The sequence below is a fragment of the Coccinella septempunctata genome, chromosome 6, assembly GCF_907165205.1.
Source record: "Coccinella septempunctata chromosome 6, icCocSept1.1, whole genome shotgun sequence".
Lineage (NCBI taxonomy): Eukaryota > Metazoa > Arthropoda > Insecta > Coleoptera > Coccinellidae > Coccinella > Coccinella septempunctata.
The window spans coordinates 27,103,024-27,120,680 of record NC_058194.1 but is presented as its reverse complement, the minus strand read 5'-3'; the positions used below and the strand labels follow the sequence as shown (position 1 = coordinate 27,120,680).

The following is a 17,657-nucleotide window of genomic DNA, read 5'->3' as shown; positions in this document are numbered from 1 at the left end:
GAGGTTGAAGAGTCTCGAATGGAATGGCCAGCAAGAAGTCCAGATCTCAATCCGATTGAGCAGGTTTGGGACAACCTCAATAGAAGGCTGAGAAGTTCAGAAAATCATCCAGCTACTCTTAATGACTTAGGAATCCAACTCGGAGAAATCTGGGAAGGATTAGATCAGAACATTTTAAGATCACTCATTTTGGGTATGAACCGTCGTTGCCGAGCTGTAATTAACGCAAGGGGTGGAAATACCAAGTATTGAATCACTCATCAGCATTTAGGTATTTTGAAAATTGTTCATTTCTCTTCTTTCAAGTAAGATTCGGTGAAATCCTGAATTTTTCTTCCATTTAATGTGTCTTGTTTCGTTCAAAACCTTCCCCAGAGAAAAAATAAGTTATAAAGTCAGTGTAGAGTTAACTTTCATTAAAATTGAGATTTTCAGAATGTGCGTTAATTTTTTTGCGCAGTGTAGGATGTTCTAGAGAGGAAAGTTGTCTAGACATCTCTGCTCAGAAGTGCTCGATACAATTTATGTCTGGAGAGCGAGATGGCCAGCCCACCCTTCAAAAGCATTAGCTTGCAGTGCTTCCTGAACGAAGCGAGAAGAAATGAGTTAAGCAACAAATATCTCATGGTTCCTAATGCCACCATCTGTAGTCTCTACTATAATTAATCGATTTCAGAGTGTAAGAGCTTGATAAAAAGATGAAATAACATTGGGGACAAATCAAAATGTCCCCAATTTTTTCTAAAATAACAAATGAGGGGTTCAGAGCTGAAGTGAACCAAGTCCATTCAGCCTAATTTTGAGATGAATGGCTTACAAGTTATCACCAATTAATTCAAAAGTGACTTCTTTATTCATTATTATTCTTATGTAAGCATATGCTTACATTCTAACCTTTTAAAATCTAAAGAAGACACTTTTGAATTAATGGGTGATGAACAACTTCTAAACTATTCATCTCAAAATTAGGTTGAATGGACACTTCAGCTCTGAACCCCTAAAATGTAAAACAGATATTCCAGATAACTCAACAAAAACCACGAATAAAGAGAAATTTATACGTGATCCATAACCATTTTTGAACAGTGTAGGTATTTTGTTTCTTTAGATTTAATTTTATTATGTGAACATTTCGTCAATTCTTCCAGGTGATTCGGAAATATCAAGCAATAGTAACTGAGTTTCTATTCCTTTGGAGACAAAAAGAAACATCAGATGCCTATAATTATCCTGAAAGTACTTTTATGACAATCTTTGCCCAACTCAACATGGCTTTGGTATATTATTAGTATTCAGGGGAAAAAAGTTTAATTGGGGAACTGGCTGTGTAATTCTGACAGCTGATGACTTCATTACATGAAACAGCCATCAGACCATTTCACCTTTCACCCTTCAAGCAAAAACCCCTACAATTAAATTGGCAAAAAAGAAGGGAGGATAAAACGAAATATAATGAATTTTTTATTTTTGAAGATAATTTTTAAACTCTGGTTTATTCATTAAAAAATGTACTGAAGAAAATTAAGCACCCCATGATTAATCAAAAGCATAAAAATAACTTGAATGAAAATATAAATATGACGGATAAAAGCAACTTCGGATTTGATCATTTCTTCATTGTGAGGGACTAACTTCCTGGTGAAGGAAAGGTAGAGAACATTTTATATCCAACCTTACCAATTGAATTCACTCCTAAAGATGAAGAAAGTAATTTTAGCTTCTGGCGATTATCGATCTCCTCGTTGGAAAGATTAGAATTATCTAGGTACATTCAGCGTTTCTGATAGAACCATGGGCAACTATGAACTTCTGAATATCTTATTAGAGATCTCGAATGCATCGATTTTTCTTCAACATTGATGGAAACAATAGACAAAGACTATGATAAATGCCACAGAATGTAATGGAATGTGGAAAAAAAACTAGGTCAAGGTTGATCGAAAATTGTGCCAATGCGGGCAAAAACGATCTCATTAATATTAATGAAATCATAGGACAATTTGGAATTGGATCATCTTTGACAGATTGATTGCTTACCAGTCCCAACCAGGCCAAAGCCATTATTCTCCACCCTCCTTTTGTTGATGATGACTTTCCACAAAATAGAACTGAATATTATAGTTTTTTTTTCGAAATTTCGTAGGGAAGGAAGGAAAGAAGAATGACCAAAATGGATTTCGATTAAATCAAATTCATTACACTTAATTTTCTCTATGACGATGACAATTCATTCTTTTATTCTTGTTTCATCCAGTGTTTGAATATCTTCATTTCGGAATTTTGTCTATTGACAAACCATGCATTCTTTAAAATTAACAAGAAGCTATTAGACACGAAGAAAGATAAATAGATAGAAATAAGAAATGAAAATGAATGTTAAGTGAAATTTCATAGAGGACCTGGAGGAACGCCTTTCTTTGAAACTCTGACAATCAGTCTATATTCCCTTCCACTACTTATTTTCTCTAGTTTGCAATTGAAATTATTGAAATATACAACAACTTTTTGTGAGTTATTTTCAATACGAAATCTTGAAAATAATAAATTTGGCGTCCCTTTCACATTTAGTCCACACCAGCCAGGTAAGTCTTCGATAATTGATAAGAAATTCAAAACAGACTGTTTTTTCCTGAAAATCATCAGTTCGGGGATGATAAGTATGATGAAAAATAAAAAATAGGTGGTCTATGAAGATTCAGCTACTATTTGGAAAATCCAGATTTGAAATGAATAGAATCCTATGGGATCAATAGACATGAAAGCGAACTTTCGAAGCTTTGTTGGACAAAAGTTAACAATTGCTGATTTTACTCTCAAAATATCACGACGCGAAATCGATACAACAAATATTTGTCACGCTTTTTCCATTGAAGTGGAATCTACTGAGGAATACCAAATGAACTTGTTCGACGAAAACCTCAATAAATGATTAATGCTCCAATAACGCCTCCTTCGTGACAAAATTCCGGTAAAACCATTGTTCAAAGACAACTTCTTAAACAATGGGAAAACCAAAAGTGCCCCCATACGTAACGAAAACAGTCTTCTTGCGTCTCGATCCAAGGCTCCATCTGGCGGTGCGCACCCAGAACCCCATTCTGCACATCACAGAAATGGAGTATCTCTTCGCTATCCGAACCTATTACCTATTTGACAGTTCGCAGCTGACGTTCATCTGTGTATTTTGTCACTGCGGAACATCTGTTACTTCAGCGATGTTCTCGTGATTTTCTTGACTTTTTTGACTTATTTCGATCAAGATGTACACGAAATTATCCGACAAATACTCCAATGAAAAGAGTACCGTTTAGAACGTTTTGTGTCCCACAAAATCGTGCTAGTTTGTGTTTGCATTAACGACTGGAAAGTGTTTTTGTAGAAAGTGGATTTGCCTTTTGTCAGTTTCGCAACAGAAGTATTGGTGAGTTTTTCTAATTCATTGCAGAAATTAAAAGTTTGTCATAATATCTTTGCGAAAGCAACGGTCATTAGTGTATCTGCAGAAAGCACAATTATTTGCAAGGAGACCGCTCACTCTGTCCATAATTTCTCAATATTTCTGTATTGAGTAACATGAATTTCCGAGTGAAAATTGAATAACTTCCTGGTGACACAGATTTTCTTGTATTATGATGTTCGAAAATTTGGAATCAGCCTTTTATTCCACATCAGTAATTCAGAATATTGTGATGCGATTGTATTTAATTCTGCTTAATACTCTGACATTTGTAAAAGTTGGACAAGGACAATGTAATTGTGGAACGTTTTGTAGGTAATGACCAAATTATTCACGGACAGTGAATGAAGTAAGTGGAAATCATTAAGAATACCGTTTTTCAACCAATCCTTCTAAGTTGTTATGGTCATAGCTGCAACAGTTGTTGTATGGCAAGAACTAAATACTGGTCATTTCACTGACACATCGAATCGACATATATGTCGAAAATCGTGTTTAATTTAACAACCCCCGACTCACGAAAATAGGTTTAATTATTCATGAACCTGCACAAGGAATAATGTATGAGATTTCACTCTCAACCTGTTCCATCAGAACGCGACCTAGAGTGTTCATCTGAACGAAAGTAGAATCATAAGTGAATTTGGTTTGAAGTGAGTTAATTCGGCAAATTTTATCATCAGCTGGTTTAATTATCCGTGTCCAAATCATAAATTAATGCGATTTGCTCCTAGAGTAAATAGTAATTCGAGTCTGTTCAAGGAGAGCTGCCTCGTATGAAAGTGAAATTGGAACGGTTTATGTTGTGGGTGAAAATACTTTAGTTATAATGTGCTTCCTGTCTAGAATGAGTTGTTTTGTAAGCGCCTATAGAAAATGACCTTATGCAGTAGAATTTTACCTACAGTGCAGTAAAAGTCACGATCAGCTGATTCTTGGATTTCATAGGAAACGTTCTGTATCTCTTTGTGGAGAGTAAAGTGAAATTGTTTAGTTTATGTTTGTTTTTACCTAATGAAATGGTGTCTAGTTACTATGTCGCGAATTAAAACTGTTCTTCGTGAACTATCACTAAGTGAATATTTTTAATTTAGGAATAACATTATGGAGAATTGAAAATGACAATTCGAAAATCTTTTTAACATATTCTTTGCATTAAATAAAAGTTTAATTTTGAATAGATTCATAGAACCGAAAGAAGAACCTGCTTAACTGGAAAATGCTGATGAATTCACTTCTATAACAGTGAGTTACATGAAAAGAGAATCAAAAGCATCCCAGGTGAAAAGATTCATCGAGAGACGAGCTAGAAGTTTAGCGAAGAAGGAATTTGAAATTTGAGCAACGAATCATGTGTGTGTTTTCATAGATCCACGCGATGTGATTTGTTTTTATTGTTTTAATAGAAAATTGTGGAATGTTTTGAAGTTTATTGTGAGTTTTTTACTAAAATTATCTCCAGATATAGGTTTTTCATGTGATGTGCTCATTTTAATAGAAATTTTTAGTATTTTCACGTGATATGATCAATGAAATATCTTTTCTGATTTCTGTACACATATAGTTGATATATCTCATTGTATATCCATTGTATATTCATTTGAATAACTTATGAAGATGTCTCTTACCTAGGTATATTTTGTAGAAAATAATATATTTTTGAAATAAAATAATTCAATGCAGTTTTTCTTCATATTTTGTTTCATATAAATAGGTACCATCCATCTGAGCTCAAACAGGGTCATCCATAATGTTTTGGACGTCGATACATGAATTATTCTTCGAAGCTCTAATCAAAATTCAGATATAAGGATACCACGACATTTTTTTTTTCAAAATTTCAACATAATTGCATATTTCACCATTCCAGTTCATTATGCAAGTTTGAAACTTGCATCCAACTTATTTAAAATTGCTCCACCGGTATCAAGGACCTCACGAAATTAACAAAAAATATATTTGAATAGTAGAATACTATTATTATCTCAATAAGGTATTTTTATTGGGGAATAATTCAAAAGAAGGACAAAATGGGTGAAGAACAAGGTAGGTTCATACAGGGTGATTGACGTAGACCGTCCACTAGAAGTTTTGGGAAAACTAGCTGCAACATTGAGCTGAAAATAGGTACAAATAGGTTTTGGTCACTGGCTATTAAACCAAAATATTTCGATGAAATAGAGAGTACATTCAACGACACTGTCAACAGAAACAGTGAAACATAATCGAGGAATTAATTTAACACAATGATTTCTGTGAAAAAAAATTGTCTTAGAGTTAGGATATCTGTTCTGTTTTTGAGGTAGTTTTTTAATTCATATGTCAAATAGACCTAACATATTTACCATGAGCGTACCGCTCTGATACTTATATTTAGGAATTTTATTCTTAATTTTTTTGAAGCTACTAAACAATAATTCAACAATCAAGAGCTTTTTGACTGTCGACAGTTTTATTATTTCACTAAATCATGATATCAGATCTTTCGCAAAAACTGATAATCAGAAACGATCAATATTCTGGTAAATATGGCGAATTTTTGCCAATTTTCTCGACATTCTTGTCTGAAAATGAGATATCAAGAACAGAAGAACATTCGAATCAACGAAATAAGCAGGGTTTTCCCTCATACTTTTCTCCTCTATTCCAAAATCGTCATAAAGCTAAACTTCTCATCGCAGTTTATGTAGTCTCATCTAACTCGAGAGAAATTTCCCCGAATAAATGCTAGAAGTCCGCGAAAACACTACTCGGAGGAAACTTAAACAGCCCTGGAATGAATGGGGAGAAAACTTTCGAGTCCTCAACGGCAGCCATATTGTTTACCGATCAGCTGTTTTCTCATAGTGCTCCATTCTGCCAAATGGACACTGCCAACTGCAAATTCTTCCAGAAGTTGAGCTCCACATCAGGTTCTATTATGTACGATAAATTCCACTTTGCAGAGGGTATACTGAATATTGTATGTTCGTATATGGATTTGGTTTTCCAATTTTCCGTATTTATAATTTCCCGATAGGGTCTTACACTTTGTAGAGTAGGTACGCGATGTGTAATCCAAATTCAATTTCAGCCATGATCCCAATAATCTAGAAGTTGGAAGTGGACAAGAAAAATTATAATTTTCTCGGATTTTCTTCCTGGGACATGGGGATTATTAAAAATAAAACACCCCTTCGTTCATTGTGTCGAACGATCATCAATTTCGAAGATCGAATCTACTGATTTCAAGGGCTGAGAGCTTTCAAAATATTTCTTGGTTGATTTAGAATGAACCTTAATGTCGCAGTGCACTGTAAACCTTTTTCAAATGAAGCCTGGCTAAAATCTGCGTTCATTATGAACTTATCTACATTGGTCCACCAGCTTGGAGATTAAACGTTTGATCTGTTAAGAGGAATAATATCAGAATCATCGAGAATGTTGATTATGTCAGGGGGATCTTTTGGTCTCTTTGAGATCGAGAAAAATTGACTTCTTGATATAATCTACGAGTTGTGTATACAATGGATTTTCCAGGAGGAAGAATATTTTCTTAGAGAGTTTACAGGGATTTCCAGAATTATCGCTGTCGCAAAATAATGAAACATTATTCTATCAGATAAAGAACAATCTATAAATAGAACAATAACAATATTTGCAGGAAATCCAATTGAATTAACCAGATTGACAATTGGGTTTACTTAATTGTATTAATTCTCAGTAAGCTACCGATAATATTACGAGTGTTTTTTTCTCTGAATAGGTATTAAGTGTTGTTAATGAAAGGTGAGACTGCAAGTATACTGCATTCACATTTATTTTAGCTGTCGGTTGGCCATGAAATAATTATCTCAAGTTTTTGTACCTAGAAAGGAGTAAGGTTGGCACTCATGAAATGTCGTTAATGTCATAACGCCGTTGCCACAACTTATGTCAATTAATAACGTGCGTTCAAAAAAATTCGTCGTCAAGTAGGCTTAGAATTTTGAACGTCGATATTTCGTGTCTAAACGTAATTCTTAGCTCGTGCTTTACTATTTTCCAGGTGAACTGACTGTCATTTTAGCATTTTTGGTTGTTGTTGAATTAAAATTATCAGCAAATTATAAAGATGGTTTTTACGTACGTGTGAAAGACTTTTACTATTGAATTCTACTTCAAAATTGGAAAGAAAATTGAAGGAAAATGGAAATATTCTGTTCCGGCGACTTCATTGAAGCCTATGTTGCTGTTGATTATTAAGAATGACTTTTTCCATTGTACTGTTTTGCGATGTGTTGACGAAACAGGTATGTTCAAACAAAAAAGGAAGTGGTATACCAAAAAAGAAAACTCTAGAGTTCAGTAATAATGAAAACATGGTGACAGAAGCTCGACAAACCTCTGTTCAGTTTTTATCTCAAGTGGCTGGAGTATCCGTTGGCATATGCCACCCGATTTTGAAAACAAGATATCCATTTTTTTCCATAAAGATTGACATGTTATCTGAAAACTGAAAAGGTTGTGATTACCTAACCTTGTAGCATCCGAGAAAAATTGGAGTTCAGTATCATGCTGAACTGATGCATACTGACAGTATGCATCAGTCAAAGGCAAAATGTGGACCTACTTTCTTTTATGGAATTTCAATAGCAGAACGTTATGAAGGAGAAAGCATCATGCCTTTTTATAGCTGAATTGAATTTTAATAAATTGTCCAATAGCTATTTTCATGTAATTCAGTTCTTTTAGTTTAGTCATGGATTTTCAGTAATGACTGAATAAATTCAATATTTGTAGAGAATTAATAAACATATTATTGAGAATCTTACTGTGATCTATTCATATGACTGAAGTAACTAGAACCTTCTTACAAAAAAACATACTACCACGATCAATTCAAGATTCATGTCTCTTACGTATGAAAATAGTGAACGGTTAAAATTTTTACGAAGAACTTTTCTAACCGCCTCAGATTGTTTGGATTCTTGCCATCTTACTCGAACGTTGGGTGAAATTTACAGGTAACCTTTTCTGAAAAGTGCCTTTCCGTACAAAATTACGATATATAGGTTAATGTCATCATTGTTTATATTTTGGGAAGATGAAGTAATTCAAGGAAAGACATACGTTCAGCCACCGAACATCAGCCTTCAAAATTTCATAGCCTACTTGACGACGAATTTTTTTGAACGTACGTTATTACGAAAATGCCGAAAGTGACTGAAAAAAGAGACAGGGTTTCAGAAAGTGCTATTTAGAATTCAGGTCCGCTCATTCAAATAGTTATACCCTGATATTCTAAAATTCACAATACGTCAGACGGTAGCGAAATGTAAGAGAATAGAGAATTTATATAATGTTTCATCTGAGTCTAAACGACTTATATTTCAGCTGAATATTTCCACAATCAGAAAGATTGTGAATGAAGAGGATGACAAAGAATTTCCTTCTATTGCGTGGTGGTGGCATTTGAGAATTTTATGTTTGAGTGAATTAGGTAATGCGAAAAGTTTATTACAGGATTTTCGATGAATGTCATTGTAGAATAAGTTCCCGAAAATTGATTTTTCTATTTTTCATTTGACTTGTCCTTTATATTGTAAAAGTCTTAAGGTACCAATAAATACCCAATTATTTATCATTATATCAATGCATTAAGATGAACCGCCACAAATACGCGCCAGTTGTCCAGCTAATTGTTTATTCATGTGAAATTTTTGTTCAAAGGTGAAGTTCATCTTCATTGAAACTTCCTTTAATACTTATATTGATGCAAGATGATTTTTGTTGAAGAATTTAACATCCTTGTAATTATCTGTTAATTCGTTCGGGAGATACCCATTCCCAACCACTGCAACATATGCATTTCATCTTTGGGTTAATATTTTTGAAATCTACAACTTATGTAACGTATACAAACTTTAGCCAAAGAAGATAACGAATATTAACTCTCCTCAAGCTAGTGCATATTATGATGTTATACTGATCTCTTGTATTTTCCATACAAATAACTGGATTTGGTATGTCTTCAATCAGTTTGTATAAACTTCAATTATGTTCGTCGAATATTTTCCGAAGAGATTCGAAATTGTGATAAAGTACGTAATAACAGAAACTTTTACGTAGAACGGGCAACATAGCGTTGATTTAAAACCCAAACATGTTTTGACAAGCGTTATAACCCCACATTTTCGTACTATACAGAGTGAAATGTGTCAAATTTCCATGGCCAACCGACTGCTAAAATAAAAGTGAATGGAGTATAGGTATAGGTAATAAGAGTGAACTTATGGGGAATACGACAAAATCGAGAAAATATGGTACTGTATCATCAAGACGTCCTTCTTATTCAATTAAAAAAAAAAAATCAAGCGTTCACTTGATTAGTGAAGGCAAGTTTTGTGAGGAAACTCACAAGCTTTTACTTACCGTTAAAAATTCGTCCAGCAGAACTCTTCGTTGAGGTTCGATTTTTGAGACCAGTTTTTCCATGGTAATGAATGCAATTAAGAAAAAATTTAGTGGCATCCAACACTGTCCCCCTTGTTTGAGTTTACAGTTTCCTTGTTTTCGTGACACGAAAATAATGGATGCCGGTAATTTTATAGCGAAATTTGGGCCGGAAAAATCAGGACAATCTCCACGAATTCATACTTATACGCACGAGGAACTTTCCCTATATCTCGCAAAGAGAACTCCACGATATATCTCGGACTGCCTCTATAATTTTTTTCCTCCGACATAATGAAAGAACTTCCTCTGTTCCGGCACCGTTCTCGAGCATCTACTTGAGTGAATTCTGTCTCTGTGATGAATTATGAGGGCGTAAAGAAGTGGAAAAATCTTACTGCTTTTAATTAGACAAAAATGAGATGGCCGAGCATAAAGGAGACGGTATCGATCTGGGTTTTCACGTAGAACTTCGGTACGGCTTCATATTTTTTTTCTGACTGCATCAAAGCGGTCTTTCCGCATCATTCAGTTTCGCTCGGACATCAATCTGGGTTTTCCCGATTTGATCGTTTTTCAGAACCGCGATTTCCTCGAATTTGAGCTGAGTTCCTGTCCTGTTCCATCAAGGGGAATGACCCTGATCTCAATCTCCCTGCAGAACGCTACCTAAACTTTAAGGCTTCAATATTAGCCGTAATTTTGGAATTTCAAACTAGCTATACGCCACCTGGTGTCCTTTTTTGTAAATAGAAAGTGAGTAGACAATTTCAATAGGGATTTCATATCTTAATCTGTTGAAAATATCTTCATTTAGCTCGTGAAGATGAGGAGGGAAGCTTAGTGATGTTTTTATAATTTGGATCCTTTGAACAAATCGCATACGATTTCCTTGTGAATGTGTCAGTTTTCACCTCGGTTTTCAGTATATTCCAGGATGAAATGAACGTTTAGTCAATGTTTGAGGACATCTTGTCATTATAGCATGGTGAAGTTTTTATACATTTCAAATTGGATACGAAGAATAGGTGGTGAGATGAGTAACCTCAAAATTAGAACAAACAACAAAACAAACTGTTTCCCTCAAAGGGGACTTTTCCACCTTGTAAGTTGATAGGTATACATACGTTTGTCACGGAGCTTCAATATGCGGACGACTGCGCACTTATTGCTAGCAGCCCAGGGGATCTGCAGATGATATTGGACACCTGTAAACATGTATCGAGGATTTGGGCCTTAGACTCAATATTGACAAAACCAAAATCCTGGTAAGGCCGCCAGAAAACCTTCAAACAGATATCAGCCTGGAGGATGAAACTCTAGAACAGGTCGAGCAGTTCAAATACTTGGGAAGTTTCATAAATACTAGGGCTAACCTAGACACGGAAATTCACAACCGTATCAATTGGGCATCACGGGCATTCTGGAAGCTAAAGGAGTGCTTCAAAATCAAGACCCCAATCTGAAGACCAAGACAGCTGTTTACAAAGCAGTGGTCCTCCGAACGCTTTTTTAAGGAAGCGAAAGCTGGACGCCCTACAGGCGACATATTAAACAGCTTGAACAAACGCAACAACGTCATCTAAGACAAATAATGCACATCAGATGGTACCACAAAGTTTCAAATGCAAAAGTCTTGCAGCGCGCGAGTTGTATAACAATTGGGACTCAAGTAACGAGGGCTCGACTCAGATGGAGTGGCCACATTTTGAGGATGCAAGACACAAGACACCCCAAAATAGCTCTGTACGGAAACCAGGAGGCCAGTATAAGCGGTTCAAGGATATACTGTAGCAATCCCTAAAATCAGTTGATGCCAATCATAACTGGGAACAACTAGCGTTAGACAGATCACAGTGGAGGTCTTTGATCTACAGTTATAATGGAGACTCGAGAAGAATACAGCGGCGGCCAGATCTGGTTGGTGACTATCCATGCCCGGAGTGTGGAAGGATCTGTAGGTCACGGTTTGGTCTCTTCAGTCACAGGAGGGCAGAGGGCACACAGTCGCAATTAGCCCTAAGAAATTATAAGTCTGATCACACCAATTTTTTTTTTTTTTTGAGTCTTTTTGTAGATTTATTCTCGTTAACGGGATACAGCAATGAATGAATGAATGAATGAACGTAAACCTTAAAGGGCTTCAATATTAGTTGTTATTTGGCAATTCCAAGCAAGCGATACGCCCCCTGGTGTCAATTTCTGTAAATAGAAAGTTAGTAGACTTTTGTTTACTTACTTCGAGGAACCGATAATATTTTGGTGTTTCAATAGATGTTTTCATATAAAATATATCTTCTATCATCTGTCTCGTGATAATGGGAGAAGGTTAGTGAAGTTTTCATAATTTGGATTCTTTGAACATATCGACTACGACTTTCTTGTGAATGTGTCAGTTTTCACTATTTTCCACGATGAAATGAACGTTTTAGTCAATCTTTGAGGACATATTATGTAGCTTGTCCTTAGAGCATGGTGAAGTTTTTGTACATTTCAAATTGGTTACGAAGAATAGGAGGTGAGATAACTAACCTCCAAATGCTTTCATTTCGATTGGAACAAACAACAAATCTGTTTTCCTCAAAGAGGACTTTTTCCACCTAGTTAGTTGATATACATATGAATTTCGATAGCATTCACACGAAATTAATTTAGGCCCGTAAGATTAATCGTAGTTTAAACTGCCGATTAATAAATCTCCGATTAAAGTTGATCTATGGTTTAAACCGTCGTGTTAAGATCAAGTACAAAATGAGAAGAGATCAACTAATCCAGTGCAGTTGCCTAAATAGTTGGCTATTTGAACTAATTGTGACTCATTGTTTGTCATTTCTTAGTATTCTGTGTTAATCTTTGGATCAGTGCTTCTGTCAGACTGCAGCGATCAGTTTATTTATTTATTGTGTTCTGTTGTGATCTTTGTATCAGCATTATTATTGTTATATTATTGAGGTGTGAGGTAAAACCTATGGTTGATACATAGCATTCAGTGCTTCGTTTCTGAAAATATCTATATTTAGCATCAAACGAAAGGCAAATTTGGAAATAAGGAAATAAGGAATTGCTTTTGAACATAACAATTCAGAAGATGGATTGCAAGTGAGACAAAATATGAAATTGAATGTTGATATTTCCCCTTGAGGTAGGGTGGCTTATTTTTTTTCTTAATCTCACTCAAAATTGCTCTATTGAAATCATTCAACTCGTGCAAGATTTCAATATCTGAATCCGAATCACTATCATTTTCCAATTCCATGTTAATTTTCAAACATTGAACTCAATAATTCTCTAACCGGCAACGCAAACCTAAACACAATTTCTTGAATCAAAACAAACAAGAAACTTCAAAAAACTTCATATATAAGCAGGTAGAAAATAGTTTCATAGAATATATAGGGTTTAATCCCTTTTGGATGGTTTAAGTTTAAACCTAGTTTAAACTAATCTATAGTTTAAACCATCCCTGATGGATTAACTATGTTAGATCTTAAGAAATAATCGTTATCCAAAGTTTAAACCCTCATTCTTGGTTTAAACTACCATTAATCTTACGGGCCTCAGAAAATCATTTCAAATTCAACTTGGACTAGTTTTCTTTGCTTCAATGTTCCAATTTTAGCCATTGTAGATAATCGAGAAGGCAAGAGCCAAAACTACGGTAGTTTTGGCTCTCATATAGTCAATATCCTTCTATTATGATCGTGTAAAGAGCCAAGAGTTTGGGATTTAAAAAATATTACTCTGTTTTATCAGCTGATTCAGAACACGGTCGGAATTTTTTTCATAAATATACCAGCACTTGTTAGTGACATTTATAAATACAAAATTCATAATAATTAACACATATTTGAGTCCATTATCGTCAAATCTGTATATATATTTTATTGGAAGTTATCGAGCCCACAAATTTTCCTCGAATTCGGATCATTCGTTCTCAAGTTATGGGTATAGAAAATTTGAGCCTAAATCCATAAATGTAATGGTCTTTGGGTACGAAAAAAGTAACTTTTCTGGAAGGCCTATATGACCTGCACTCCCCATTAAGCTATGGCCAACCGCTCGTGAAACACCCTGTATAATGTTGTATGGAATTATGCGGAAATTGCATGAACATTGTCGAATAGCAATTTTCCATGCTTATCGATTCGAAATCACATCGCTTCGGTATTGCTTTCGAAAAAAACTCCGTTCATTTCAACAAAGAACCATCATTTAAATCATGGTATCGTTGATAAGAGAGTTTCAAACCTTGTAACGGATGTTTCATCAGGCCATTCGGTGTGCGCCATTACATCAACTTCCTGAAAATTCGACCTTCATCTTCGCCTAACTAAGAAAGTAATTTTATGTATATTTGACTGGAACGAAACAACAGGTAGAAGTGAGATAAAGATCTTTTTTTTTCGGTCGTTCAATGGTCTTATCTGTCTCCATTGCACGTTCGCTAATTAGAGGTTCCTGCAAGAAAACCTGATTTATCGTTTTTAGCATTCAATGCCCAAACAGAAAGGAGTCATGTTCCAAAGATAGAATTGTGATAAGATTCCTTTTGCTACCTGAGATTTGATTGATTCATTTTGTGTAGATAGGGAATGTGTTCTTGATGTTCCTTGCATAGTTTCGAAGACACTCTAGAGCTAGGTTAGCCGATCTGGTGACTATCTGCCGTTTTTGAGTGATTTTCCATTAGGGGTTTTATCAAATCTTTGATACACACTCTGAAAGTGCAGGATGTTCAGTTATTCATCAAACATTTAGGTTATATCACTAATGATTTGTTGTTGTCTGAAATGAGAAGTTTTTTTTATAAAAAATATGAACTGCAGTAATGAAACTCTTGAATAATTCTGTAAAGTTTGTTATAAATTATTGAACTTGATAATGAAGCACTTTTTCCTCAGAAATGAGATGCTGGTGTAGTTTATAATCAATAGTCAATAAAGAAAAATCTCGAATTTTCTTCAAGGATTTTCCACAAGTTTTTTTCCAAACAAAATTTATTAAAATCCACATTTCATAACATGAAATGAAGTAGGAATTGTGAACTTAGATTCAACAGTAAATTCAAACCAATATTGAATGAATTTTCAACATATAACAAGGGGACACATTTTTTTCACTGGTAAAAAAAGCTAAAGTGATTTTTTCTACGTCGAAAAGTTATTGAAATGTCCATATGTTGTACAAGGATTTTTTTATAGGCTAATCTTCTCAATCTCATGGGTCTAACAGTGAAATCATTTGAATTAATTGAATGATTACATTAAACACGTGTGTTTTCAGAAATTTCATATACATACTTCATTCGAAGAAACTCTCAATTATGAATACCATCTTCCATATAATAATGTGGGTAACTCTGATAAAGACAAGAATTCCAATATATCAAATGTCAGAGATTCAACTCCAATAATGACTGCAATCAAGGATAATAAAAATGATATCATTTCTGTTTTCAGTGAGAATATTGCGAATTAATTCTGGAGATCATCGGATAATAACGAAATAAAAAATTACATAAATTGTATTGGCGGAATTATCGAATTGTTCGACCTTGAATAGAAACCTGTTTCACCTATAACGATGGGTTTTGGTTTATTATCGGAATCAAGTGTGAAAAAAAAATATTATTACTCTCCCAGAATTGTTCATGTTTTGGGATGGCTTGAAAATCGAGAAATTCAATGCAGGTCATTGCTGCTTTGGTCGGAAATCCTTTAAATTACGTCATTTCGATGATTTGGGATTATAATGAAATAAAAAACTTACATAAACTTTTATGAGTTATTCATATTTTTATATATGTATTTGCCTCATCATATTCGATCCCTGAGTCTTGTGTATTCAAGGGGAGATAAACATTTGCTAAGTCGTTACTATGCGATAAATTTCCTATAGATTTGAAGAGTATTAAAGCTATAATCTCGGCTATAATAGCAAACAAGAAAAATGCAGAAACCTGAATTGAAAGCAGCCCTGGATCTTTTTGGAACAACTTTCTAATAATTCATTTCACATTAGCTTTTTTATTTCATGCTTATTGTATACGGGATTAGATTTTATTCGTGAATAATTTTTATTTTATGTGTTTTGCCCACGCAAAAGTGATACTTTAGTGGGAACCCGAATTTATTGATCGTTATACAGGTTGAGTCTTTGACTCGTACAAATATTTTAACAGTAGATTCTTGAGGTCAAGAGAAACACTTTTTGCCTTTACCATTTCTTCCGAATCCGCTCGGTTTATAAGATACAGGCTGTTGAAATTCAATAAAAAAATTTCAATTTTAGTTATATCTCACAAACGGTTTTATCGAATGAAATGAATTTTGGGATAGAGTTTTCCATTTATTCGACGAATCTTTTTCCGAACACAAGATATCACTCACGTCTTCCAGTTTTCTCATTATGACCGTGACGAACCATAAAAATACCAAAACTTCAAAGAACCCAACTCTTGAAACTATGTTGGACGCTATCTAACGAATATTTGAACGTTTTGTAAAATAAAATTATTCTTCATATTTTCTCGTATAATGCGCCGTTTTCCAGTAATTTGATGTTCAAAAATTAAAAAGTATCAGTGAAATTTGAAAAATTGGGTACATTGGCTTAATACAACCCTGTTTGAAAGATCCACAGATGCGTAGTGTCACAGATTTAGCTAGTTATTCTGAAGGTAATTTTGTTCTTCCAGGGTTGGCACAGCTTATTATGAAAACTTAAAATGACCATTTCTTTTTATCAGGGCCGAATCGGAAAAAATGGTATGGGGAAAAAGTGTTTCTTTTGACCTCAAAAATCTACTGTTGAAATGTTTGTTCAAGTCAAAGACTCACCCTGTATACTAATTTCGTAAGCACCGAGTGGGTGAGGTAAGGGGAAATCAGCTGAATAGGGAATACTCCTTCTGAGGAAAATTATGTATTTTTTATGAAATATCTTTGAAACATCACATTTTGAAATAACCACTTCAACCGTTTCCCAAAAAAAATTATTTTAAGCACTTAAAAATGAAAAATAAAAATGGGTATTTAAAGTTTAAAGCGTTTTGTGAGAATCGTACAAGCTGGCAACATCGACTGAAATATGCCTTGATAATAAAGGACAAAAAATGCATTATCTTGATGAGATAGACAAAGATAGCTGTCTATGAAGTCTGCGACGAACGAGGAAGGTCGTAAAATTTTATGGGATTTTTATGGCCGGTAGCAGTTGAAGCTCGCCAGTAAGTACGCGCCTGTAGATCAACAGCTGTTATTTTATAAACCAGCTGATCGTACATTATTCTTTTTATTTTCTAGTAGGTGCTGTTGCCAAATTGTAAACATGAAACCAAGCGATTTAAATTTTAAAACCCCATATTTGAAGGATGATTTTGAATAGTTTCTGCGGTGAATTTGAAAATTCATTCATTCATTCATTCATGAAACTCATAATTATTCAGTTTAAACTTGCATATGCAATGATAACCCAGAGTGAGGAGAATTCCCCATTAGAGAATTGGCAGATGGCTATCTGTGAGCGAACCGCTGTATCTTGAGGTACGCGAAAAATGCCCAATGGAAGACGAATAACTACTCAAAATCAGAAACCTCAGAAATTCGAGGTTATTGGCGTTTACCAAATGCAAATGTAAACAAATCTTCGTCAGTCGTCAGTTTGACGAAACTGACAATAGTGAGGTTATCACCGACCACAGACAGGAGTGGGTAGTATCAATTTAAATCATCGAAGAGTAGTGTTTTTGGCCTGGACATTTATGAAATTCATTTTATTGTTTATA

General features: G+C 34.5%; 1 protein-coding gene across 2 annotated transcripts in view; it reads left to right on the top strand.

Moving 5' to 3' along the window:
• Positions 1–3,138: 3,138 nt before the first annotated feature.
• LOC123314742 (furin-like protease 2) overlaps positions 3,139–17,657 on the top strand; it is a 282,497-nt gene continuing 267,978 nt past the window's right edge. For both annotated transcript variants that reach the window (XM_044900056.1, XM_044900054.1), the window contains exon 1: positions 3,139–3,421. The gene's annotated coding sequence lies outside the window, so the exon portion shown is untranslated. The remainder of the gene's footprint in view (positions 3,422–17,657) is intronic.